The sequence below is a fragment of the Gopherus flavomarginatus genome, chromosome 22 (genome assembly GCF_025201925.1).
Source record: "Gopherus flavomarginatus isolate rGopFla2 chromosome 22, rGopFla2.mat.asm, whole genome shotgun sequence".
Classification (NCBI taxonomy): Eukaryota; Metazoa; Chordata; order Testudines; family Testudinidae; genus Gopherus; species Gopherus flavomarginatus.
In genome coordinates, this window is record NC_066638.1 from 19,524,612 (window position 1) to 19,552,359 (window position 27,748).

Below are 27,748 nucleotides of genomic sequence, written 5' to 3' on the forward strand. Positions count from 1 at the left end.
AACCCTCCCCTCCCCTCCGGCTTCCGGCCTGGTGTCACTGCAAAACCCTCCCCTCCGGCTTCCGGCCCGGCGCCACGGCAAAACCCTCCCCTCCGGCTTCCGGCCTGGAGTCACTGCAAAACCCTCCCCTGCCTCCACTCCGACTTCCGGCCCGGCGTCTCTGCAAAACCCTCCACTCCGACTTCCGGCCCGGCGCCACGGCAAAACCCTCCCCTCCCTCCACTCCGGCTTCCGGCCCGGCGTCTCTGCAAAACCTTCCCCTCCACTCCGACTTCCGGCCCGGCGCCACAGCAAAACCCTCCCCTCCCTCCACTCCGGCTTCCGGCCTGGAGTCACTGCAAAACCCTCCCCTGCCTCCACTCCGGGTTCCGGCCCGGCGCCACAGCAAAACCCTCCCCACCCTCCACTCCGACTTCCGGCCCGGCGCCACGGCAAAATCCCGGCTTCTAGCCCAGTGTCATCGCAGAAGCCGCTGGTTTCTGGTGCCAGTATCACCGCGGAAGCCGCCCCCGCTGACTTTCGGCCCGCTGTCACCATAAAAGTGGCTTAAAAAAGAGAAAAAAGGACTAAAATGTTTGTAATACAGCATCAGCAGCTGTTGGAGGCTGCAGAGAATACAGGCAGAACCGGGGAGCTATTCGCTATTTTTAAGCCATCTGAAAAAATATAAAAGCATTGCTTGTAAAGTTTGCAGGTGAGACAGATTGGTAAATACTTATAAAAATAGGTTAATTTGCAGCGTGGTCTAGATCGCTAGGTTTAAACTGAGTTCATTCAAGCAACAGAATTTTTTTTTTTAATGTGGTCAAATGCAAGGTCGTACAGCTAGGAACAAAGGTTGTAACTTTGAAAAGTGGCCCAAGTGACATAAGACCCATTGACTTGATGTGTTTTTGAAGAATTTACCCAAAGAGTGTAGTGTCAAAAAGGGATCCCTGTGGCTACAGACTATTAAAAGTCCAGTTGGCAGCGCAGGGAGGGCCCAGGGCTAAGGCAGGCTTCCTGCGGCTCCTGCAAGTGGCCACCAGGTCCCTGCGGCTGGCCCCTGTGTCCAAGGAGGCTCCACATGCTGCCTGCTCCCCAAATGCCAGCTAAGCAGCTCCCATTAACTGGGAACCATGATCTATGGGAGCTACAGAGGCCGCAGGGACCTAGTGGCCACTTCCTGGGAGTGGTAAGTGCTGCTGGGACCCTGAACCCCCTTCCACACCTCAACCCCCTACACCACAGCTCTGAGCCACCTCCTGCACCCCATACCCCTCATCCCCAGATCCCACACTCCCTTCCACATGCCAAACCCCTTGGCCTCAGCTCCAGAGTCCCTGCCTGCACCCAAACTCCCTCCTGGAGCCTGCATAATCTGTAAGTCTAGGAGCCTCTGCTGGTATAGTTTTAGAGGCATAGCTGTATTGACAAAGCCTTTTACTGTAGCCTAGCCCTAAGTATGAGACAACAGATGGATACAGGCAGATGGAGAAGTACAAAGCAATAATGAGGCAAATTTTCTAAATAGACAAGGAAGATACAGGGTAGGGGAAGGCCTGTAAGCAGGGTGAACAATCTGATAGCAGTGAATGTGATGTCAGTGCCATGATTTGGGGGGGCATGGATTTAGTTAGGTGGGAATCAGCTAAATAGAAAGAAAAGGGAAAGAAAGGAGGAGAGGGGGAAGAGGAGGAGGGGTTGGTGTGTAGTGAAGCTGAGCTAAAGAGACTTGGAGGGAGGGGAAGCTGTTTGAGCAAACATCTAATCAGCACAGGGCAGAGAAAGAATATTTTACAAGTTTGATTGTAATGTCCAAAGGTGAAAAATGTGTGTGGAATGTTGGCGCATAGCCAAGAAAAACGAGTTAGCAGTTTGACCTTAGTATATAGTTGGTCTGTTGGCAGGCAGACAAACGTGAACTGAGATCAGATAAAGGTCACTCCAACATTGCAGGGAAGCGCCAGTCAGGTATGCTCAGTGCAAAACTAGGTAAGAGTCACCAGCCCATAATAGTAAACAGATCATAATACTCAGGCTAGTTGTGCAACTGCTTTGATTGAGAGACAGCATTTAGCAGTTATGATTGGTCTATAACAGGGGTAGGCAACCTATGGCATGTGTGCCGAAGGCGGCACGTGAGCTGATTTTCAGTAGCAAACTCACTACCCGGGTCCTGGCCACCGGTCCGGGGGCTCTGCATTTTAATTTAATTTAATTTAATTTAATTTAAGATTAAGCTTCTTAAACATTTTAAAAACCTTATTTACTTTACATACAACAATAGTTTAATTATATATTATAGACTTATAGAAAGAGACCTTCTAAAAACGTTAAAATGTATTACTGGCACGCAAAACTTTAAATTAGAGTGAATAAATGAAGATTCGGCACACCACTTCTGAAAGATTGCCGACCCCTGGTCTATAAGAACGGACTAATCAAAGAGGCTCTAAATGTGATTGCAGGATAGAGTATGTTAATGTCAAGATTGGGAAACAAGCCAATCTGAAATGGTCTAGTGGCTGATAAAAACTGAATAAAAAATAGGCAGTCAGCAGGCAAAAGTCAGTGAAGACAGGGAGCCAGGAAAAGAATAAGCATGCTAGCTATAGTGTAAAACATAGCTAGAAATAGGATTAATGAGTATGTATATGTTTGTGTGACTAAAGATGTGTGTTTGTATTATGAATGTTAAACTTTATGCAAGCAGTTTTTTAAAGCTTTTTTTAGCAGATTGGCTCCCAGTTGTGCAATCACACTTTCCGGCAGGAAATTTAAAAAAACAAAACATAAAAAAACAAAACAAAAGCAAACTAACCGAAAACAACAACAACAAAAACCCAACAACCACCCAGAAGCCACACCCCTGAAAAAGCCTCCAAACAAGAAACATGCTACTTAAAGAAATGAATAGTCAATTACATACACAAAGAAGCTGGAGTAGGCTTGGCGACAGCCTTGTTGCTTGCAGCATAGGTGGGGGAAGGAGAAAGGCCAAGCACAGGGCCACGGTGTTCTGTTTTATACCCTTAGTCCATGTGCTAGGAGAGTCCAGGCATGTGGACCTTGCTGAGTCACTCCTGTGAATTGTAACTCCTCTGTGGGACAATGGCTGGTGATGTCTGTTCAGCACACACCTGGGCGTTGGTTTCCTCCCTTGTCATTGTCTCTGGAGAGCTAGTATCTGGGTGCTTCCCAAACTCACAGTATATTGTAGTGACAACCATACAAAACATTCTCATAACTTTGTATGTATTAATGATATACATATTTAGATAGAACAATGCCTTTCAGCAGATCATAACCTTTCCCCTGGTACCTCACATGGCTTGCTTTACATGGACTATCACAATTATATATAAATGAGGAATATAGAATCATAGGATCACAGAACAGGAAGGGACCTTGAGAGGTCATCTAGTCCAGTCCCCTGCACTCAAGGCAGGACCGAGTATTATCTAGACCATCCCTGACAGGTGTTTGTCCAACAAGCTCTTAAAAATCCCCAGTGATGGAGATTCCACAACCTCCCTAGGCAAGTTATTCCAGTGTTTAACCATTCTGACAGTTAAGTAGTTTTTCCTAATGTTCAACTTAAACCGCCTTGCTGAAATTTAAGCCCATTGCTTCTTGTCCTATCATAGAATATTAGGATTGGAAGAGACCTCAGGAGGTCATCTAGTCCAATCCCCTGCTCAAAGCAGGATCAACACCAACTAAATCATCCCAGCCAGGGCTTTGTCAAGCCAAGCTTTAAAAATCTCTTAAGGATGGAGATTCCACCACCTCCGTAGGTAACCCATTCCAGTGCTTCACCACCCTCCTAGTGAAATAGTGTTACCTAATATCCAACCTAGACCTCCCACACTGCAACTTGAGACCATTGCTCCTTGTTTTGTCATCTAAGAACAGCCTAGCTCCATCCTCTTTGGAACCCCCCTTCAGGTAGATGAAGGATGCTATCAAATCCCCCCCAGCTTTTCTTCTGCAGACTAAATAACCCCAGTTCCCTCAGCCTCTCCTTGTAAGTCATGTGCCCCAGTCCCCTAATCATTTTCATTGCCCTCCGCTGGACTTTCTCCAATTTGTCCACATCCCTTCTGTAGTGGGGGAACCAAAACTGGACACAGTACTCCAGGTGTGGCCTCACTAGTGACGAATAGAGGGGAATAATCACTTCCCTCGATCTGCTGGCAATGCTCCTAGAGGTTAAGAACAACAATTTTTCTCCCTCCTCCTTGTAACAACCTTCTATGTACTTGAAAACTGTTATGTCCCCTCTCAGTCTTCTCTTCTCCAGACTAAACAAACCCAATTTTTTCAATCTTCCCTCATAGATCATATTTTCTAAACCTTTAATCATTGTTGTTGCTTGTCTCTGGACTTTCTCCAATTTGTTCACATCTTTCCTGAAATGTGGTACCCAGAACTGGACACAATACTCCAATTGAGGCCTAATCAGCATGAAGTATAGTGGAAGAATTACCTTTTGTGTCTTGCTACCAATACTCCTGCTAATACATTCCAGAATGATGTTTGCTTTTTTTGCAACAGCGGTACACTGCTGACTCATATTTAGCTTGCAATGCACTAAGACCCCCAGATTCCTTTCCACAGGACTCCTTCCTAGGCAGTGATTTCCCATTTTATATATCTGCAACTGATTGTTCCATCCTAAGTGAAGTACTTTGCATTTGTCCTTATTGAATTTCAGCCTATTTACTTCAGACCATTTCTCCAGATCATTCTGAATTTTAATCAATATAGGGGTAACAGGATGCTGTCCCAATGTATAGAATGTCACAATTGTATCAAGGAAGGTTGGTTATACTAGCTAAAGAAAATACTTTGTTTTGGAAGAATACTGCCTGAGTGTCATAGAATCAAAAAAGATTAGGGTTGGAAGAGACCTCAGGAGGTCAATCAATTATATCCGAGGGCTGTATCAGTGTCCTCCCAAAGGCAGCAGGTTTAAGCTGTAGCAGGAAGTTTTTCCTACATTTCCTGCAAAACCATGACAATTTTTCTAAAACTGGCCCTCTTTCATCTTACTAAAACAGATAAATGAGTCAAGTGATGGGAACTTCTGGTAAATCCAGGAAGGGGTAATAGGTGAGCTATTGTGGTGGTATCCTGGGTCTGTTTTGTGGGGTTACAAATATTATAAAGGTATAAGCTTATTCTCAAGCTTATTTAGTTGGGGTTGGTCCTGCTTTGAGCAGGGGGTTGGACTAAATGACCTCCTGAGGTCTCTTCCAACCCTAATGGTTCTATGATTCAATACTGGGAAGAATTATAATGAAAGTAATGAACAGATTATGGCCCGATATCGGCCTTTTTGTGATTTTCATGGACAGGATATCAAGGTGCAGCCCGCTCATGGCGTCATCTGGTGTGGTGACTTGGAGGTAGCATCTCTGCATGCGCACTTGAACATTTCGCTGCTGAGTGTGAAGCAGCTGGGATAAGAATCAGCACCTCCAGATCAAAGGTCTTGGCCCTCTCCTGGAAGAAAGTGGACTGCTCTCTCCAGGTGAGGGCAGCAGCTGCCCTTAGTGGACAAATTAACGTATCTAGGGGTCCTGTTCATGAGTGATGGCAAGCGGGAGTGTGAGATTGACCGGTGGTTCAGTGCAGTGGTGGCAGTGATGCAGACATGGTGGTGAAGTGGGAGCTGAGTTCTCAGATGAAGCTGTTGATTTACAGGTTGCTCTATGTCCCCATCCTCACCTATGGTCATGAACTTTGGATAATGACCAAAAGGATGAGATCACAGGTACAAGCGGTGGAAATGAGGTTTCTCTGCAAGGTGGTTGGGCTTACTCTTCAAGATAGGGTGAGGAGATCAGCTATTTGGGAGGGCCTCGGCGTAGAGCCGCTACTCCTCCGGATTGAGAGGAGCCAGTTGATGTGGTTCAGGCACCCGATAAGGATGCCCCCCGGGAGACTTCCATTGGAACTATACCGGGCACATCCCACTGGGCAGAGGCCCCGAAGCTGACCCAGGACATGCTTCTGGCTGGCCTGGGAATGCTGGGGAATCCCCCAGGAGGAGCTGGAACTTGTTATGGAGAAAAAGGAGGTCTGGTCCTCCCTACTCTCCATGCTTCTGCTGCAACCCTCCCCAGGAAAAGTGGCATTATGGAAAGATTTTTTAGAGGTCCAGATCAGACCACTGCAATTATAAAAGTGATGTACAAAGATTCCTACCATATTGTAATAATTCTTAGAAAATTAAGCAACTGGTTCAAGTCAAAGTTTGGTATAAAGCATTTAACACTTTGGCCAGTGCTACAGTATCGGTTATTGTCTTTCCCTCCTCATTTAATAATGGTCCGATCTTGTCCTTGGTCTTCCTCTTGATTCTTATGTATTTGTAAAATGCTTCCTTGTTACCCTTTATAGCTCTAGCTATTTTAATTTCAGTTTGTGCCTTGGCCTTTCTAAGTTTGTTCCTACATGGTTCTGTTGTTTATATTCATCCTTTGTAAACTAACTTAGTTTCCACTTTTTGTATGACTCTTTTTCGTTTCAGGTCACTGAAAATCTCTCTTACCATACTTCCTCACTTTCCTATACATTGGGATAGTTTGCTCTTGTATAATATGTCTCTGAAAAACTGCTCAACGCACCTGAACTCTTTCTTCCCGTAGCCTTGCTTGTTAAATTCTGCCTTCTTGAAGTCACTGTCTTTATTCTGCTCTTTTCCCTTCATTCCATTCATGATCACTTTCTTCCAAACTGCCTTTCAACTTCAAATTCTCAACTAGTTCCTCTGTTTGTCAGAACCAAATCCAGAATAGACTCTTCTTTAGTCACTTTCTCTACCTTCTTTACTAAAAGGTTGTTTCCAATGCATTCCAAGAACTTTTTGGATAATCTGTGCCCTGTTGTATTGTTTTTCCAACAGATGTCTGGGTAAATAAACATAGAAGAACAATCAACTCAGTTTTATGGAAAAAAAATCTTGTCAAACCAGATTTCATTCTTTAAAGACATTGGAAGTTTGGTTAACTGTGTACATGTAATATACTTAGACTTCGGTAACGCATGACATTCTGATCACAAAATTTGCACTATACACTATTGATAACACATGTTAACAGGCTTGTGAATTGGCTGACATTCAGACAAAAGGTATTTTAATACAGCCAAATGTGAAGTTATACATTGAGGAGCAAGACACCCAGGCCATACCTACAGATTGGGGAACTGTATCCTGGAAAGCAGCAACTCTGAAAGGGATTTAGGGGTCATAGTGGACAAGCAACTCATTATGAGCTCCCACTGATTCTGGGGCAAAAAGGGCAATGCAATCCTTGGACATGTAAATAGGGGAATCGTGGATAGAAATAGGGAGACAATTTTATTTTTGTATAGAACATTGATGTGATTGATACTAGAATCCTATGCTACTGGTGTCCACATGTTAAAAAATTGGAGAGGATGCAGACAAGAGTAACAAAAATGACTTGAAGACTGGAGAAAATGCCAGCCAGTGAGAGGCTCAAGGAACTCAATCTGCTTAGTTTACCAAAAAGAAGGCCGAGAAGTGACTTGACTTATACATAAGTGCCTCCACAGGCAGAAAATACTAGATACTAAAGGGCTACCAGAAGCTGAAGCTAAATAAATTCAAATTTGGAAATTGGTAACTTTTTTAACTCCCTGTGGTCCCTGCTGCCATGCACAACTTCTCTAGTGCACATTGATCTTCCCCACTTTGAAATGGAAATGGATGAAAACACAGTAGAGAACTTTTAGCATGTGGCAGCAGGGTTCACAAAGACAGTTAGTGCATGACAGACTAAGTTGCTATGCACTAACCATTCACCTAGCCAAGCCCCAAGACCGGATGTCTTTCAGCAAGGTATGCTTTACTCAAACACATTTTAGGGCATGTCTGCAATAGCAATTCCTGTTTAACTACGTTGAATTAACTTCCTCAGTGGATGCTCTTATACTGGAATAAGAGTTCCTTATTTCAAATTGGCTTCCAAAGTGAAGTAAACTAATTCAAAATATGGCGCTTGTTTTCCAACGTAAGAGTGTCCACAGTCACAGAATATAATTTTTTTTAAAACAAATATTAAGAACATAAGAATGTCACACCAAAGGTCCATCTAATCCAGTATCCTGTCTACTGACAGTGGCCAATGCCAGGTGCACCAGAAGGAGTGAACCTAAAAGGTAATGATCGAGTGATTTCTCTCCTGCCATCCATCTCCACCCTCTGACAAACAGAGTCCAGGGACACCATTCCTTACCCCATCCTGGCTAATAGCCATTAATGGACTTAACCTCCATTAATTTATCCAGTTCTCTTTTAAATGCTGTTATAGTCCTAGAATTCACAACCTCCTCAGGTAAGGAGTTCCACAAGTTGAATGTGCGCTGCATGAAGAACTTCTTTTTATTTGTTTTAAACCTGCTACCTATTAATTTCATTTGGTGACCTCTAGTTCTTGTATTATGGGAACAAGTAAATAACTTTTCCTTATCCACCTTCTCCACATCACTCATGATTTTATATACTTCTATCATATCCCCCCTTAGTCTCCTCTTTTCCAAGCTGAAAAGTCCTAGCCTCTTTAATCTCTCCTCATATGGGACCCATTCCAAACCCCTAATCATTTCAGTTGTCCTTCTCTGAACCTTTTCTAGTGCCATCTTTTTTTGAGATGAGGAGACCACATCCGTACGCAGTATTCAAGATGTGGGCATACCACTGATTTATATAAGGGCAATAATAGATTCTCCTTCTTATTCTCTATTCCCTTTTTAATGATTCCTAACATCCTGTTTGCTTTTTTGACACCTCTGCACATTGCGTGGACATCTTCAGAGAATTATCCACGATGATTCCAAGATCTTTTTCCTGACTCATTGTAGCTAAATTAGCCCCCATCATATTGTATATATAGTTGGGGTTATTTTTTCCAATGTGCATTACTTTACATTTATCCACATTAAATTTCATTTGCCATTTTGTTGCCCAATCACTTAGTTTTATCAGATCTTTTTGAAGTTCTTCACAGTCTGCTTTGGTTTTAACTACCTTGAGCAGTTTAGTATCATCTGTGAACTTTGCCACCTCACTTTTTGCCCCTTTCTCCAGATCATTTATGAATAAGTTGAATAGGATTGGTCCTAGGACTGACCCTTGGGGAACACCACTAGTTACCCTTCTCCATTCTAAGAATTTACCATTAATTCCTACCCTCTGTTCCCTGTCTTTCAACCAGTTCTCAATCCATGAGAGGACCTTTCCTCTTATCCCATGATAACTTAATTTACGTATGAGCCTTTGTTGAGGGACCTTGTCAAAGGCTTTCCGGAAATCTAAGTACACTATGTCCACTGGATCCCCCTGGTCCACGTTTGTTGACCCCTTCAAAGAACTCTAATGGATTAGTAAGAAACCATGTTGACTTTTGCCCAACAAGTTATGTTCTTCCTATGTGTCTGACAATTTTATTCTTTACTGTTGTTTTGACTAATTTGCCTGGTACTGATGTTAGATTTACCGGTCTGTAATTGTCAGGGTCACCTCTAGAGCCTTTTTTAAATATTGGCATTACATTAGCTATCTTCCAGTCACTGGGTACAGAGGCCGATTTAAAGGACAGGTTACAAACCCTAGTTAATAGTTCCGCAACTTCACATTTGAATTCTTGCAGAACTCTTGGGTGAATGCCATCCAGTCCTGGTGACATGTTAAGTTTATCAATTAATTCCAAAACCTCCTCTAGTGACACTTCAATCTGTGACAATTCCTCAGATTTGTCACCTACAAAAGCTGGTTCAGGTTTGGGAATCTCCCTAACATCCTCAGCCGTGAAGACTGAAGCAAAGAATCCACTTAGTTTCTCCGCAATGGCTTTATTGTCTTTAAGGGTTCCTTTGGTATCTCGATCATCGAGGGGCCCCACTGGTTGTTTAGCAGGCTTCCTATTTCTGATGTACTTAAAAAATTTTATTATGAGTTTTTGGCTAGCCGTTCTTCAAACTCCTCTTTGGCTTTTCTTGTAACATTTTTACACTTAATTTGGCAGTGTTTATGCGATTTACCTCACTAGGATTTGACTTCCACTTTTTAAAAGATGCCTTTTTATCTCTCACTGCTTCTTTTACATGCTTGTGAGGAGTTACTGTACATTAGGTGTTTCACAGAGCAGACACCATGCTCATTTACATTCATATTTTGCTTCCCCCTTCCTTTTTTTTTTTTTTTTTAAGATCTTCAGTACCTAACTGTTCAAAACTTTCATATTAGAGATAAATTAAAAAGGAAAAGTTAATCATTTTGTGGTAACTGGAGGTCTTTGCGATATGTTGTCCCTATGCATGTTGCACTTCAAATTACACCTGTTCTGTATGCCTGAGGCTGGAAAATTCTTCCTAGAAGGATCTGCACATGCACCCGTGCTGTCCTTGTTTTCCACACCAAGAGCATAAGGGGCTGTGCTGGTCCGGCACCATCTCAGTTCCTTCGCCACTGCAAATCTTCTCAACTTTTCCAGACTACTGTACCCCTTTCAAGAGTCTGATTTGTCTTGCATACCTCAAATTTCACTTCACTTGCTTAGAAAATCAAACACAAAAATACGAAAGTGTCACAGCACACTGTTACTGAAAAAGTGTTTACTTTCTAATTTTTACCATATAATTATAAAATAAATTGTTTAGAATTATGTGATACAGCATGGCCAGAGGGAAGCAGGGGAGGGTTAGAAGGGAGCCTTATTCCCTGCAAGGGGAAGAAAGTTTGCTATAGATTAACTAGAGCACCTGACACTAATTAGAGCACCTGCAGTCAGTCACATGATAAAACCCCCTGCTTCAATCAGACAGTGTGGGAGTTGGAGCAGAAAGAATTGGTGTTGGAGCAGAGAACAGTTTAGAGAAGTGCTGCGGTGGGCTAAGAAGTCCTAGACCCTAGGTGAGGGGCACCTGGCTTGTGCAGAGGGAGGGCAGGAAGCCCCTCACAAGCTGAAGGGCAGGAGAGGAAAGTAGCCCAGGGGAAGGAACCATCAGTTCAAGTGGTTCACCACTCTCCTCAGGGCCCCTGGGCTGGGACCTGGAGTAGAGGGCGGGCCCAGGGCCCTCCCTCTCCACTCCCCTCTTCTAGGATACTAGTGGGGCAATTAATATTCCAATTTAGGGGCAAGAAATGGCACCCTGAATGCCCCCAAGAAGAGAGCGTGAGACCCATCATAATAGTGCTGGCAATTTGCCACACGTAGTGTCAGAAGTGGGATTTGTGCGCTGGAGACTTAAACTAGGGTTAGCCAAAACCCTCCCATCCTTAAGATGGATGACATGGTCAATGCCCTAATACAAGCCACCGCGGCCCAACAGGAGGCTACCCAGGTCCAAGCAACCACTCAATAGGAGGCAACTCAGATGCAGCAGGAGACTAATTATCTGTTTATGAGTCAGGCTGCCCAGGACCGAGCCCTACTGAAAGACCTGGTGAACCAGATGAAAGCCCTTGTGGAGCTGAACCACAACTGTGAAGGGACCCGGACCATACGGCCAGCCATTGCCTACAGAAAATGACACGGGAGGATGATGTGGAGGCATACCTCCTGGCTTTTGAAAGAGCAGCCCTGCGGGAGGCCTGGCCCCAAGATCAGTGGTCTGGTATCCTTGCCCCATTCCTGTGTGGAGAGGCCTAGAAGGTTTACTATGATATAGCCGCAGAGACTGCAGCAGATTACCCCCAGCTGAAGGTAGAGATCCTGGCCAGATCTGGAGTAACGACAGCATTGTGAGCCCAGAGGTTCCATGAGTGGCAGTATACGGAGGACAAGACACCCTGATCACAGTCATTTGACCTGATCCACCTGACCTGTAAATGGCTGCGCCCTGAGGCCCTCAGCTCTGAGAATATGATGGAGGTCCTGGTACTGGACCGGTATATGAGGGGGCTACCACCAGGCCTCCGGGCTTGGGTTGGCCAGAATGACCCCTCCACCTATGATGAGTTGGTCTCCCTCATGGAAAGACAGCTGGCAGCCCATGAACCGTTCCAGACCCTAGGTGGGGAGACACAGCAATCCAGGAAGCCAACCCCAAACCCAAGGCCCTGGACTGTCGAGAACTACAGGAGAACTGTAACAGGGAGGAAAGACACTGAGGAATGGCCTGAGGCCAAGAAGGGACCTGGGGGTTTGGGAAGAGAGGTGGGGGGCCAGCCAAATAGCCCCAGGCAGAGGATGACAACCGGAATAAGGGGGAGTCTTATGAGTGTGGGGAATTGGGGTATATAGCAGCCCAATGCCCCAACAGGGAAGAACCTATGCAATGTAATCTGGGGAATTACAGGGAGCAATGTGGCCTAATCAGCCTGGTAGGGGTCACAATGACTTCACATGGGTATACAAGATCAGTAAAAATGAATGGTATTAAGACCATAGCATTAATAGATTCTAGGAGTGCTGTCACGTTGGTCTCGGGGAAGCTGGTGGGGTGAGACCAACTAACCCGGGCCAAAAACACAGGGGTAACGTGTGTTCATGGCACCAGGAATTTCTACCCCACAATCCCAGTACGGACTGAGATCCAGGGGAATACTACCAGGGTGACTGCAGGGGTGGTCCCCAACCTCTCCATCCCTGTCTTAATTGCTATGGACTTCCCCGGGTTTGAGAGCTTACTTACCCCAAGAGAGCCAGGGGAGGGTAGCAATCCCCAGGCTGAGAAGGAGGCACCTACAGATAGACTCACCCCAATGTTTGCCGAATTTGCTCCAGAGTTATTCTCATCCCCTGGGAAACCCCAAAAGTCTAGGCGGGAAAGGAGGGCAGATAAAAAATTAGGGACCAGGATTCTAGCAGAGAATCAAAAAACTTCTCTTGTGGGTAGGCGAACCCATTCAGGAGGCCAGGAGATAATTCAGTCCAGGGAGACTTGGAGGCGGTTCCTAGTCCAAGTAGGGGCAACCCAGGGGGTAAGAGTAGAAATAGGCCACCTAGAATTAGGTCAGATTGATACCGCACGTGAGAATTTCGGGCAGGAGCAGGCCAATGATACGCTATATGCGAATGTGAGGGAGGAGGTAGTGGAAGTAAATGGCATACCTGTGGAAGGAAAGATCAAAGGCCCAAGGCCATATTATGTGCTCAAACCCGATCTCTTGTACAGGATAGAGCAAATACGAGGGGAAGAAGTAGAGCAACTCTTAGTACCACGGAAACACACAAGGGCACTATTAGAGTTAGCACATAGTCATCTATTTGGGGGACATCTAGGAGTAGACAAGACACTGGATAGAGTTCTAAGAAGGTTTTATTGGCAAGAATATGCGCAGAAGTCCAGCGCTATTGTGCCTCCTGCCCTGAATGCCAGTTGCATAGCCCCCGACCTTATTTGTGGGCCCCATTAGTACCTTTGCCTATTATTGAAGTCCCTTTTGAGAGGATAGCCATGGACATAGTGGGCCCACTGGAAAGATTGGCACGGGGCCACCGAAACGTACTAGTCATCCTTGACTACGCCACACAATATCCAGAAGCCATTCCTTTAAGAAACCCCACATCCAAGACAATAGCAAAAGAACTACTCCAGGTTTTTGCCAGAGTGGGCATCCCTAAGGAGATCCTGACAGACCAAGGAACCCCCTTCATGTCAAAATTAATGAACTTATGTGCCCTACTCCGCATCCAGGCCATACGGACCTCAGTCTACCATCCACAAACAGATGGACTGGTTGAGTGGTTTAATCATAGATTCATAGATAATCGTACCCTTAAAAGTATGATCCAGAAGGTGGTAGCACAGGACGGAAAAGACTGGGATACCCTTCTACCGTATCTAATGTTTGCTATACGGGAAGTCCCCCAGGTGTCCACTGGTTTCTCTCCCTTTGAACTACTATACAGACGCCACCCATGCGGGATATTAGCTATCGCCAAGGAAGATTGGGGAAAACAACCCAACCCAGGAAAGAATGTCATTGAGCACGTGACACAGATGAGAGAGCGAATAACTCGAGTAACCCCTATAGTACAAGAACATTTGGAAAAAGCACAAGAGACCCAGTGAACATATTACAACCGTCAGGCGAAAGTACGGAGATTTCAGCCGGGGGAATGGGTGATGGTGCAAGTGCCGACAGCAGAAAGCCAACTTCTAGCCAGCTGGCATGGACCATATGAGATAGTGGAAGCCATTGGGGAGGTGGACTATAAGGTCAGACAATCAGACTGCCGAAAGCCAGAGCAAATCTACCACGTCAACTTACTGAAGCCCTGGCGTGACCGAGAGACATGTCTGGCCATTTGAGGAGCTCCACCTCAGACAGACAACCCACAGGGGCAGGTAAAGATATCTCCTGAATTAACCCCAGAACAATGAACACAGGTCATTGAGATGATCCACCGGAACCTGGCCATACAACACTGGTCCAACATCATATTGTCACCAGCCCCGGAGTAAGGGTGACGATAAGACCATACTGAATACCGGACGCTAAAAGTGAAGAAATTAGGACGGAAGTGAAGATGCTGGAACTTGGGGTTATTGAAGAATCATAGACTCATAGACTATCAGGGTTGGAAGGGACCTAAGGAGGTCATCTAGTCCAACCCCCTGCTCAAAGCAGGACCAATCCCCAGACAGATTTTTACCCCAGTTCCCTAAATGGCCCCCTCAAGGATTGAACTCACAACCCTGGTTTAGCAGGCCAATGCTCAAACCACTGAGCTATTCCTCCCACCATTTAAAAAAAAAATTTAAAGATGGTAATCACAAATTAATGGACATATCCTATCTCCTAGAACTGGAAGGGACCTCAAAAGTTCATCAAGTCCAGCCCCCTACCTCCACTAGCAGGACCAAGTACTGATTTTTGCCCCAGATCCCTAAGTGGCCCCTTCAAGGATTGAACTCAACCCTGGGTTTAGCAGGCCAATGCTCAAACCACTGAGCTATCCCTCCCCAGTCAGTGGTCCAGCCCTATCGTTCTAGTCCCCAAGCCTGATGGCACCCTGAGGTTTTGCAATGACTTCCGGAAATTGAATGAAGTATCCCAATTCAATGCCTATCCGATACCACACATTGACAAGCTAGTTGATCAGTTAGGCAAGGCCCAATCCCTAACCACTCTGGATCTGACCAAAGGATATTGGCAAATTCCCCTGGCCAAGAATGCCAAGGAAAAGACTGCCTTCTCTACACCCGATGGCCTATTCCAATACACTGTCCTCCCTTTTGGACTCCATGGGGCCTCTGCAACATTCCAACGGCTTATGGATAAGTTACTGCGATCCCAGGCCAAATATGCCGCCGCCTATCTAGACGACAGTCATCCATAGCCCTGACTGGGAAACGCACCTAGGAAAAGTAGAAGCAGTGCTAGATGCCCTGCGGAAGGCCAGCCTCACTGCTAACCCTCTCAAGTGCGTGATCAGACTAGCTGAGGCCAGATACCTCGGGTATGTAGTGGGGAGAGGTTTGGTGAAACCCCAGTGGAACAAAATGGAGGAAATACAAGGTTGGCCTCAACCAGTCTGCAAAAAGCAAGTCAGAGCATTTCTAGGGATAGCAGGATACTATCGGAGATTCATCCCTCATTTTGCCATAAGAGCAGGGCCATTGACGGATCTGATAAAAGCTCGGGGCCCCGAGATAGTAAAGTGGACTGATACGACAGAAGCATTTGCAGTTTTAAGGACAGCCCTATGCTGCCATCCAGTACTCATAGCCCCAGACTTCGAGAAGGAATTCATCCTACAAACAGATGCCTCAAAGGTAGGGCTAGGAGCAGTCCTTTCACAGATGGTAGGGGAAGAGGAACACCAATCTTGTACCTCAGCCGGAAACTCCTCCCCAGGGAACAAAAGTACGCTGTCGTTGAAAAGGAATGTCTGGCGGTAAAATGGGCTATGGAGACTCTCCGCTACTATTTACTGGGGCAGTGGTTTACCTTCGTGACAGACCACGCCCCGTTCAAGTGGATGCACAGAAACAAGGAGAAGAACGCAAGAGTGACTAGGTGGTTCCTATCCCTGCAGCCCTTCCATTTCCGGGTACAGCATAGGGCTGGAAGCCAACATGGCAACACTGATGGCCTATCGCAACAACACTGCCTCTCGTCCCAAGTAGTCCAACCCCATGGTGTTGAGTGGTGGCGGGGAGAGATATGTGATACAGCATGACCAGAGGGCAGCAGGAGAGGGTTAGAAGGAAGCCTTATTCCCTGTAAGGGGAAGAAAATTTGCTATAGATTAACTAGAGCACCTGACACCAATTAGAGCACCTGCAGTCACATGATAAAACCCCCTGCTTCAATCAGACAGTGTGGGAGCTGGAGCAGAAAGAATTGGTGTTGGAGCAGAGAACAGTTTGAAGGGAAGCAGAGGAGTTTGGAGAAGTGCTGCGGTGGGCTAAGAAGTCCTAGACCCTAGGTAAGGGGCACCTGGCTTGTGCAGAGGGAGGGCAGAAAGCCCCCCTCAAGCTGAAGGGCAGGAGAGGAAAGTAGCCCAGGGGAAGGAACCATCAGTTCAAGTGGTTCACCACTCTCCTCAGGGCCCCTGGGCTGGGACCTGGAGTAGAGGGCGGACCCAGGTCCCTCCCTCTCCACTAGTGAGGCAATTAATATTCCAATTTAGGGGCAAGAAATGGTGCCTTGACCCCCTCCCAAAGAAGAGAGAGCGCGAGACCCATCATAATAGTACAATATTGTATAAATATTGTACGTGCATTTCAGTGTGATACTTGAGCCTGTTTTTCACTTGTGAGGTTGTCTGAAGCATGTAACTTATCTTCGTGGGTGGGGGGGAAGTGAGAGACAATTGCTTTGCTTGCTCCCCTGCACTTGTAAACCCCCCCCCCCACTACCCCTCTGAGGGTTGCAACCCCCAGGTTGAGAAAAACTGATCTAGATGAGTTGAGTACCCCAGGAAGATCTGTGTACTCCCCAGGGTATGTGTACCCCTGGTTGAGAACCACAGGAGCAGTGCACTACACATAGGGACATCATCATCTTAAAGAGCTCCAATTACTACAAGGTGAATAACTACTCCCCCTTCAACTGCTTGTCACAATGTGTAGGTGCACCTCAGGTAACTCACAAGCAGCCCCCCCCCAACCTAGGGTCTAGGACTTCTTAGCGCCCCCCCCCCCTTGAGGTGAGTGTTTAGATCCTTGTTCCAATACTGATTGAAGGACTCCTTTGCCTAGGGAGGCAGCTGAACCAGCAATCTGTGCCAAAATAGTGCTTTGCGAAGGTGTGGACTGAGCCCCATGTAACCATTCTGCAGATGTCTGTGACAGGGACCGCTATGAATAATGCTACCGGGTCTCTCATTGACTGTGCTTTCAAGTGCTCTCATGAGGGATCTTGTTCAGCTTGTAGCACAGCATTAAGCAACCTCAGATCCATTTTAACAGCCTCCGAGTGGAAATGGCCTCATCTGTTTTGCAAAGTAGACAAACAGAACTTCCACAATGCCAGTCTTCTACAGGTAAAAGGCCAGGGCCCTAAGCAAGGTAAACTCATCCTGCCTGCAAATGTGCAACTTAGCATAGAACACAGGTTGATATGAAAGTTCAATACCACTTTAGGAATCAATTGGGTGTAACATCTGTGATAGAGTTCCTCCTCTACCTTGGTGGGACCTGCACTTATTGGCAGATTTTGCTTGCCTCAGATTCACAGGAACCCTCAGTTTGGCCACTTTCGTGGCTCAAATCTGCTGTTCACTCAGATAACCTCATCACCGGCCAGTATTGGGGGAAAAAAAAAAGAGTAAGAACAATCGCCGCAGTTTCTGCTGATCCACTATGTGGGTCAGGGAACAGCCCAGAGAATTTTCCCTCTGGTGGAACCTCCTGTGTTGGATCATGAGTTGGGAGGTTTGGGGGGAACCCAGGCCAACCCTCTACCCTGGGTTCCAGCCCATGGCCCTGTGGACTGCAGCTGTCTAGAGTGCCTTCTGGAACAGCTGCGTGACAGCTACAATTCCCTGGGCTACTTCCCCATGGCCTCCTCCCAACACCTTCTTTGTCCTCAGCACAGGACCTTCCTCCTGATGTCCTCCCTAACGCTTGTACTCCTCAGTCCTCCAACAGCATGTCCTCTCACTCCCAGCTCCTTACGCACACACCATTAACTGGAGTGAGAGCCCTTTTAAACCAGGTGTCCTGATTCGTCTTAATTAATTCTAGCAGCTTCCCAACTGGCTACCGGTGTCCTAATTAGCCTACCTGCCTTAATTAGTTCTAGGAAGTTCCTGAGTGTTCTGGAATAGTCCCTGTTATTTTACCCAGGGAAAAGGGACCTGCTTAAGCTGGAACTACTTGACATGGGATTGGAAAACAAATCCGGGGATATTTCAGAGAAGACTGGGGGTTGACAGTCTACTATGGATGCCTTACTAACTTCAGGGTTCCCTTCTTTCTCAAATCCTCGTACTGGGAGTAAGTCTCCAAATCTTGGGAAGTCCCTCCCTGTGAGCACCGGGTATGGGAGTTTAGGGACTACACCTGCTGCTACCTCAGTAGTGTTCCCCTGGATTTCAATTTTTACTGGGATGGTGGGGTAGTAACTAACTGTCCCATGGACGCATTTTATCCCTGTACGTTCAGCTTGCAGCAACTGACTACGCTTCACGAGCTTCCCTCAGATAAGCGTGATTGCACTTCCCGAATCAACCGGTGCCGTGGTCTCTACCCCATTTAGTTTCACTGGTCTGGTGTACATATGTGGGGTTAGTGAGACCCCCCACACAGTGGATTAGGGAGCATGGGTCTGCCCAGTTCCCCAGGTTACACTGCACAAGCGCCTCAGCAGTGGGATACTGTGCAGCTATGTGTCCCCACTCCCCGCGGGTGTAACATCTGTATGGGGCCCTAGGCATTCCCCAGTCTCTTGGTTTGGGCAGTCTAACGTCACGATCCTCTTCTCCTTCAGTGCTCCGACTTTTTGTGGCTTCTGGTGGGCCTTCAGCCCCTCTCTTTTTCCACCTGGGCTCTCCTGGTGGCCCAGTCACCTGAGCTCTAGGGCTTGGTGCTGCTAGTTTAACCCTGGGTGCCTCTTCCTTAACTGGTCGGGTCAGCTCCCTCGCTGTCCTTCGTCTTTCTACCAGTGCAACAACCTCATCATAGGTGGAGAGTTCGTTCTGGCTTAACCAGGCACGAAGGTCTGGCAGTAGCCCCCTCATGTATCAGTCGATGACCAGAACCTCTAGTATCTCTTCCAGATTCCTGGACTCAGTTTGCAACCACTTGCGTGAGATGGATGAGATCATACAATTGGGACCGCAGGGTTTTGTTGTCCTGGTACCTCCACTCGTGATGCTGCTGGGCCCACACTGCTGTTATTACCCCAGATCTGGCCAGGATCTCTGCTTTCAGCTGGAGGTAGTCTGCCGCAGCCTCTTCAGACAGATCATAGTAGGCCTTCTGGGCCTCCCCACACAGGAATGGAGCGAGGATGCCAAACCACTGATCTTGATGCCAAGCCTCCAGTAGGGCTGGCCTCTCAAAGGCCAGCAAGTATGCCTCTATGTCATCCTCTCCCATCATTTTCTGCAGGCAATTGCTGGCCCATATGATCCGCCATCATGGCCACGGTTCATCTCTGTAAGGACCTTCACTTGATTTACCAGTTCCCTCAACATAGTATGGTCTTGGGCAGCCTGGTCCCTCAACAAGCAATTGGTCTCTTGATGCAGCCACACTGCCTCTTGTTAGGCAGCTACCTGGACATGGGTAGCCTCCTGCTGGGCAGTCCTGGCTTGTATCAGATGTAGCCCGCACTACATCTTCCATTGTGGTGAAAAACAAACCTGCTCCCTTTAAAAAAGGAAAACAAAAAAAAAATAGCCTCCTTCTGCTGCGCTGTGCACACCAGATCCTACTCCTAATTCCAGCTGTGACAAAGTTCCTCCTCTACCTTGGTGTGTCCTGCGCTTATTGGCGGATTTTGCTTGCCTCAGAGATTTACAGGAGTCCTCAGTTTGGCCACTTTCATGGCTCAAATCTGCTGTTCACTCAGATAACCTCATCACTAGCCAGTATGGGGAAAAAAGAGTAAGAACAATTGCCGCAGTTTCTGCTGATCCACCATGTGGGTCAGGGAACAGCCCAGAGACCTTCCCCTCTGGTGGAACCTCATAGGCTTTAAGGTCAGAAGGGACCATTATGATCATCTAGCCTGACCTCCTGCACAAAGCAGGCCACAGAATCTCACCCATCCACTTCTATAACAAACCCCTAACCTATGTCTGAGTTACTGAAGTCCTCAAATTGTGATTTGAAGACCTCAAGCTGCAGAGAATCCTCCAGCAAGTGACCCATGCCCCATGCTGCAGAGGAAGGTGAAAAACCTCTAGGGCCTCTGCCAATCTACTCTGGAGGAAACATTCCTTCCCAACCCCAAATATGGCAATCAGCTAAACCCTGAGCATGTGGGCAAGACTCACCAACCAGCACCCAGGAAAGAATTCTCTGTAGTAATTCAGATCCCAACCCATCTAACATCCCATCACAGACCACTGGGCATACTTACCTGCTGATAATCAAAGATCAATTGCCAAAATTAGGCTATCTGATTACACCATCCCCTCCATAAACTTATCAAGCTTAGCCTTAAAGCCAGATATGTCTTTTGCCCCCACTACTCTCCTTGGAAGGCTGTTCCAGAACTTCACTCCTCTAATGGTTAGAAACCTTCGCCTAATTTCAAGTCTAAACTTCCTAGTGTCCAGTTTATATCCATTTGTTCTTGTGTCCACATTGGTACTAAGCTTAAATATTCCTCTCCCTCCCTAATATTAATGCCTCTGATATATTTATAAAGAGCAATCATATCCCCCCTCAACCTGCCTTTGGTTAGGCTAAACAAGCCAAGCTCTTTGAGTCTCCTTTCATAAGACAGGTTTTCCATTCCTCGGATCATCCTAGTAGACCATCTCTGAACCTGTTCCAGTTTGAATTCATCCTTCTTAAACATGGGAGACCAGAACTGCACACAGTATTCCAGATGAGGTCTCACCAGTGCCTTATATAACAGTAGTAACACCTCCTCATCCTTGCTGGAAATACCTCGCCTGATGCATCCTAAAACCGCATTAGCTTTTATAACGGCAATATCACATTGGCGGCTAATAGTCTTCCTGTGATCAACCAACACTCCGAGGTCCTTCTCCTCCTCTGTTACTTCCAACTGATGCATCCCCAATTTATAACTAAAATTCTTGTTATTAATCCCTAAATGCATGACCTTGCACTTTTCACTATTAAATTTCATCCTATTACTATTACTCCAGTTTACAAAGTCATCCAGATATTCCTGTATGATATCCCAGTCCTTCTCTGTGTTAGCAATACCTCCCAGCTTTGTGTCATCCGCAAACTTTATTAGCGCATTCCCGCTTTTTGTGCCAAGGTCAGTAATAAAAAGGTTAAATAAGAGTGGTCCCAAAACTGATCCCTGAGGAACTCCACTAGTAACCTCCTTCCAGCCTGACAGTTCACCTTTCAGTACGACCCGTTGTAGTCTCCCCTTTAACCAGTTCCTTATCCACCTTTCAATTTTCATATTGATCCCCATCTTTTCCAATTTAACTAATAATTCCCCATGTGGAACCGTGTCAAATGCCTTACTGAAATCAAGGTAAATTAGATCCACTGCGTTTCCTTTGTCTAAAAAATCTGTTTCCTTCTCAAAAAAGATCAGGTTGGTTTGGCATGATCTACCTTTTGTAAAACCATGTTGTATTTTCTCCCAATTACCATTGATCTCAATGTCCTTAACTACTTTCTCCTTCAAAAATTTTTCCAAGACCTTACATACTACAGATGTCAAACTAACAGGCCTATAGTTACTTGGATCACATTTTTTCCCTTTCTTAAAAATAGGAACTATGTTAGCAATTCTCCAGTCGTACGATACAACCCCTGAGTTTACTGACTCATTAAAAATTCTTGCTAATGGGCTTGCAATTTCATGTGCCAGTTCCATCAATATTCTTGGATGAAGATTATCTGGCCCCTCCGATTTTGTCCCATTAAGCTGTTCGAGTTTGGCTTCTGCCTCAGATGTGGTAATATCTACCTTCATATCCTCATTCCCATTTGTCATCCTTCCATTATCCCTAAGCTTCTCGTTAGCCTTATTAAAGACTGAGGCAAAGTATTTGTTTAGATATTGGGCCATGCCTAGATTATCTTTAACCTCCATTCCATCCTCAGTGTTTAGCAGTCCCACTTCTTTTTTTCCTTTTTCTTCTTATTTATATGGCTATAGAACCTTTTACTATTGGTTTTAATTCCCTTTGCAAGATTCAACTCTACTTGGCTTTTAGCCTTTCTCACTTCATCCCTACATGTTCTGACCTCAACAAGGTAGCTTTCCTTGCTAGTCCCGCCCATCTTCCACTCCTTGTAGGCTTTCTGCTTTTTCTTAATCACCTCTTTGAGATGCTTGCTCATCCAGCTTGGTCTACAACTCCTGCCTATGATTTTTTCCCCTTTCTTGGGATGCAGGCTTCTGATAGTTTCTGCAACTTTGACTTGAAGTAATTCCAGGCCTCCTCTGCCTTTAGATCCACAAGTTCTTCAGTCTAACCCACTTCCCTAACTAATTTCCTTAATTCTTTAAAGTTAGCCCTTTTGAAATAAAAAAATCCTAGTCACAGATCTATTTTTGTTTGTCCTTCCATCTAGTTTGAACTGAATTAGCTCATGATCGCTTGAACCAAGGTTGTCCCCTACAACCATTTCTTCTATGAGGGCCTCACTACTCACCAAAACCAAATCTAAAATGGCATCCCCTCTTGTTGGTTCTTCAACTACTTGGTGAAGAAATCCATCAGCTATCGCATCCAGAAAAATCTGAGCCCTATTATTATTACTACTAGCACTTGTCCTCCAGTCTATATCTGGGAAGTTAAAGTCTCCCATGATCACACAATTCCTACTAGTGTTTACTTCATTAAAAACATTAAAGAGGTCTCTACCCATATCCAAATCAGATCCCAGCGGTCTGTAGTACACCCCAAACACTATCTCAGGGGAGGCTCTAGTAGCTTTCTTTCCCAATGCGATTTTTGCCCAGACAGACTCTGTCTTATCCATTCCATCACTTCTTATTTCTTTACAGTTAATCTCATCGATATACAATGCTACTCCACCACCTTTGCCTTTATTTGTCTTTCCTAAACAGCTCATAGCCTTCAATACCTGTACTCCAGTCATCGGGATCAGGAGTTGGGAGGTTTGGAGGGAACCTGGGCTCACCCTCTACCCCGGGTTCCTGCCCATGGCCCTGTGGATTGCAGCTGTCTAGACTGCCTTTTGGAACAGCTGCGTGACAGCTGCAATTCCCCCATGGCCTGCTCCCAAAACCTTCTTTTTTTGATCAGAACCAGAAATGCCAACATCATGGAAGAATGCCAGCAGGGAGCATGACAACTGTTCAAATGGCACCTCATCGGGGCAATAAGACCAAATTTAGGGCCCAAGCTGGCACTGAGAAGCCAAAATAGGCACTGTGAACACTTGTGTCATCTGTCTTGGACCACAAGTGGCACAAAGGAATTGAGATGGCAGTGGTCCAGCAGAACTACTTACATGGTGTGCATGGAGCATGAGGACAGCAGGGCTACTGGCACACAGTGAGCAGATGCTCCCAGGATGCGCAACCTGAAATATAGCATACCTAGGGACAAGCACTTGAACAACATTTAAAAAACACAGTATAGAGACAGTCATTTTATTATAGGAAAAAACTGAACTATCAATCCCATGTGTGCTTTGAGTGTATGACAGATGCATTTTTCATCCTTTTGCATTCAATCACTCAATAGCTGCAACAACAATCAATGAATGCAAATTCTAGAGTGGAGTTATGCTATTAGAGTCTAACAATTTTCTTTATTTGTTAAAAAGCCCTTTTAAAAGCCAGTGATGAGATTTATACAACTATATCCTTAGGCTATGAAAAGACAGTCCTGTGAAGCAAAGACTTACCTTTTTCTGTAATTGTTGTTCATCAACATGTTGCTCATGTCCATTCAACTCAGGTATGTGCGCTCGCCACATGCACAGGTGCCGGAAGTTTTTCCCTCAGCAGTATCTGTAGGGGACTGGCTCTGGCGCCCCCTGGAGTGGCACGTGTATGCCGCAGCATATAGGGCACTGCTGGCCCCCTCCACCCTCAGTTCCTTCTTGCCAGAAACTCCACCAGTGAGGAAGGAGGGTGGGTCGTGGAATGGAGATGAGCAACACATCTCGATGAACACGTTATGGAAAAAGATAACTGTCTTTTCTTCGAGTGATTGCTCATGTCCATTCAACTTAGGTGACTTTCAGCAGTACCTCTGGAGGCAAGTAAGGAGTTCACGGATATGTAGATTGCTACACAGCTCTTCCGAACCCAGCATCGTTCCCGGCCTGCTACGTGATTGCATAGTGGGCCATGAACGTATGTGCCAAGGACGATGTCATTCTGATCCAGGACATCTGTAAAGCTGTGTTTGCCAGGAAGGCCTCTGAGGATGCCTGTACTCTAGTCGAGTGGGCTCTGACGATCAATGGTGGAGGGACTCCCGCTAACTCGTAGCAGGTCCGAATACAAGAGGTGATCCACTTAGAAATCCTCTGCGTGAACACTGGGAGGCCCTTCATCCTATCAGTGGTAGAGATGAAAAGCTGAGTCTACTTTCAGAAAGGTTTTGTCTGATCTAGGTAGAAAGCCAGAGCCCTTCTTATGTCCAAAGTGTGAAGATGCCTCTCTTCACTAGTCTCATGGGGCTTAGGGCAGAAGACTGAAAGATAGATGTCCTGGCTCATGTGAAAAGCAGACACCACCTTGGGAAAGAAAGCAGGGTGGGGCCAGAGCTGGACCTTGTCCTTGTAGAAGACCATGTATGGTGATTCTGAGGTCAGGGCTCACAGCTCAGAGACTTGCCTTGCTGACGTCACGACACCAGGAAAGCTACCTTCCAAGATAGGTGAGATAGCAAGCACGAGGCCAAAGGCTCAAATGTGGACCCATAAGCCTGGACAGAACCAAGTTGAGATCTCACTCAGGGGTCGGGGACCAGACTTGAGGGAAGAGCCACTCAAGGCCTCTAAGGAACCTGACTGTCATGTCATGAGAGAACACAGTCTTCCCCTGGATTGGTGGATGAAAGGCTGAAATGACCGCCAGGTGTACCCTGATAGGAGTGCGCCAGGCCCTGGTTCCTTAAATGAAGCAGGTAGTCCAAGATTGACAGCACCGAAGAATGTGAAGGGGAGATGCCCCATTCAGCTGCCCAGTGGGAGAACCTCATCCACTTTGCCAGGTAGGTCTGCCTAGTCGAGGGCTTTCTACTCTCGAGGACCTTCTGGACCCCCTCCAAACAGGCTTGTTCCTCAGGGTTCAGCCACACAACATCCATGCCATGAGGTGGAGGGACGTGAGGTTGGGGTGCAAGAGTCGGCCATGATCCTGTGACAGCAGGTCCAGTTGGTTTGGCAGGGGCCACGGAGGGATCACTGACAAACTTGATAGCATCCCAAACCAGTGCTGGCGAGGCCACGTCAGGGCGATCCTGATAACCTGTGCCTTGTCCCTCTTGATTTTCGCTACAACCTTGCTGATGAGCAGAATTAAAGTGAATGCATATATCAGGCCTCCTGCCCATGGCAGGATAAAGGCATCAGAGAGGGAGCCCTTGCCCAGACACCGTCTGGAGCAAAACCTGTGGCATCTTCTGTTCTGCCTGGTGGCGAACAAATCCATGTAGGGAGTTTCCCCACCTCTGGAAGATCGTGCCAGCTACCTGTGGGTGGAGTATCCACTTGTGGTGAGAGGAGAAGTCCCTGCTTAGGTGATCTGCTAGCGTGTTCCTGGCACCTGGAAGGCAACACGCTTCCAGATGGATTCCATGATCGATGCAGAAGTCCCAAAGAAGGTCCCAGAGACAGAAGTCCTAAGTTCCTCTTGGCAAAGGGCCAAGGGTCACGCGCCGCTTGCCTGTTGATGTAGATAATCGAGGCTGTATGGTCAATGAGGACTCTGATCACTCTGCCTGACAGGTGCGCTAGGAAGACCACACACGCCCTGAGCTCTTTGATGTTTATTTGTAGTGTCAACTCCTCAAGGAACTACATACCTTGGGTATGGAGGGTGCTGAGGTGCGCCTCCCAGCTGAGGTCTGAGGCATCCGAAACCAACTTGACTGAAGTGCTGATGAAGAGAATTCTTTCCAGGTAAATACTGTCATGAGGATGGTGATGACCTTCTCTTGGTGGTCCCTGGACTGGGAGTAGACCGTCACCAGCCATTGCTGTAGGGGTCACATCCGGAGCCTAGTGTAGCGCACCACATATGTACATTCTACTATGTGACCTAGTAGGCGCAGGCAAACCCTGGCTGTGGTCAGGGGGAATGCGGAGACTTCTGCGATGAGGTCCATCAGTGCCCTGAATCTCTCTAGCGGCAGGAACACCCTGGTGCAGGTCGAGTCGAGTACTGCGACGATGAACTCTAGCTTCTGTACCGGAACTAACGGGGATTTTGTGTTGTTCACCAACAGGCCAAGGCGATGGCACATAGCTAGCAGCACCATAATGTCCCCTTGAACCTGGAGTTGCCCTTGACGAGCCAGTCATTGGGGTAGAACTAGATACCCCGATGTCCGAGGTAAGCCGCCATCACCGACATGCACTTGGTAAATAGCCACAGTACTGTTGCTAGGCCAAATGGAAGGACTACAAACTGATAGTGGTCACGACCTACCGTGAGCTGGAGGAAGTGTGTGCGCCCCTCAAATATGGTGATGTGGAAGAATGCATCTCTCAGATCAAGGGCGGCGTATCAGTCTCCTGGATCTAGGGAGGGGATGATGGAAGCCAGGGAGACCATGCGGAACTTCAGTTTTGCTAAGTAGTTGTTCATGCCCCACAGGTCTAGTATGGGCCGCAGACCTCCCTTGGCTTTAGGGATTAAAAAGTATCGGGAATAGAACCCCTTGTTCCTGTACTCCACAGGAACTACCTCCATCACACCCAGCAGTAGTAGACCCTCTACCTCCTGTATAAGAAGATTTTTGTGAGAGGGGTCCCTGAAGAGGTATGGGGGTAGAAAGTAACAGAAGGGTGTAACCCTGCGCCACTGTATTGGGGACCCATCAGCCTGATGTTATAGATGCCCATTCAAGGAGGAAGGAAGAAAGACGCCTGGCAAACAGAGAGGAGGAAGGATCCAGGGACCAGTCTGGTAGGTTGCCCTCGGGCATACCCTCAAAACGGGCGCTTTCCCATCTGCTTGATGTGGGTCAAGCCCGCCTGGGATTTAGCCAGAGCGCCTCTTGTAGTCCCTGGATCTTTTGTGGGGAGCCTCCTGGTGAGGGTGGTTCCCCTGGCTCTGAGGCTGCTGCGGCTTAAACGGCAGCAGGGCCAGTGATGTACAGACCCAGTGTCTTTAGGGTCATATAGGAATCTTTCAGGCCATGAAGCTTAATGTCTGTGTGTTCTGCAAACAGGGCATGCCTGTTGAAAGGAGGTCTTGTGCTGACTGCTGGCCTTCCGAAGAAACACCAGAGAGGAGCAGCCATGAAGCCCTGAGCAACGAGATGGCCAATGCCATGGTACAGGTGGCAGTGTCTGCAGCGTCTGATGCTGCCTGGAGAGCTGTTCTGGCAGCAGTCAAGCCTTTGTCCAGGATTGCCCAGAACTCCTTCCTAGAAGCCTCAGGAAGGGCACTCTTGAACTCAGTCAAAGCCTGCCACATAATAAAATCATAGCGGCCTAGTAAGACCTG

The 27,748-nt window shown here is 46.7% G+C and overlaps 1 long non-coding RNA gene across 1 annotated transcript; it reads left to right on the forward strand.

Moving 5' to 3' along the window:
- The first annotated feature begins 407 nt into the window (after positions 1-407).
- Positions 408-27,748, forward strand: LOC127039163 (uncharacterized). The gene is made up of 3 exons (XR_007770909.1): positions 408-694; positions 26,523-26,629; positions 27,471-27,748. It is a non-coding gene; the product is annotated as an uncharacterized LOC127039163 (long non-coding RNA).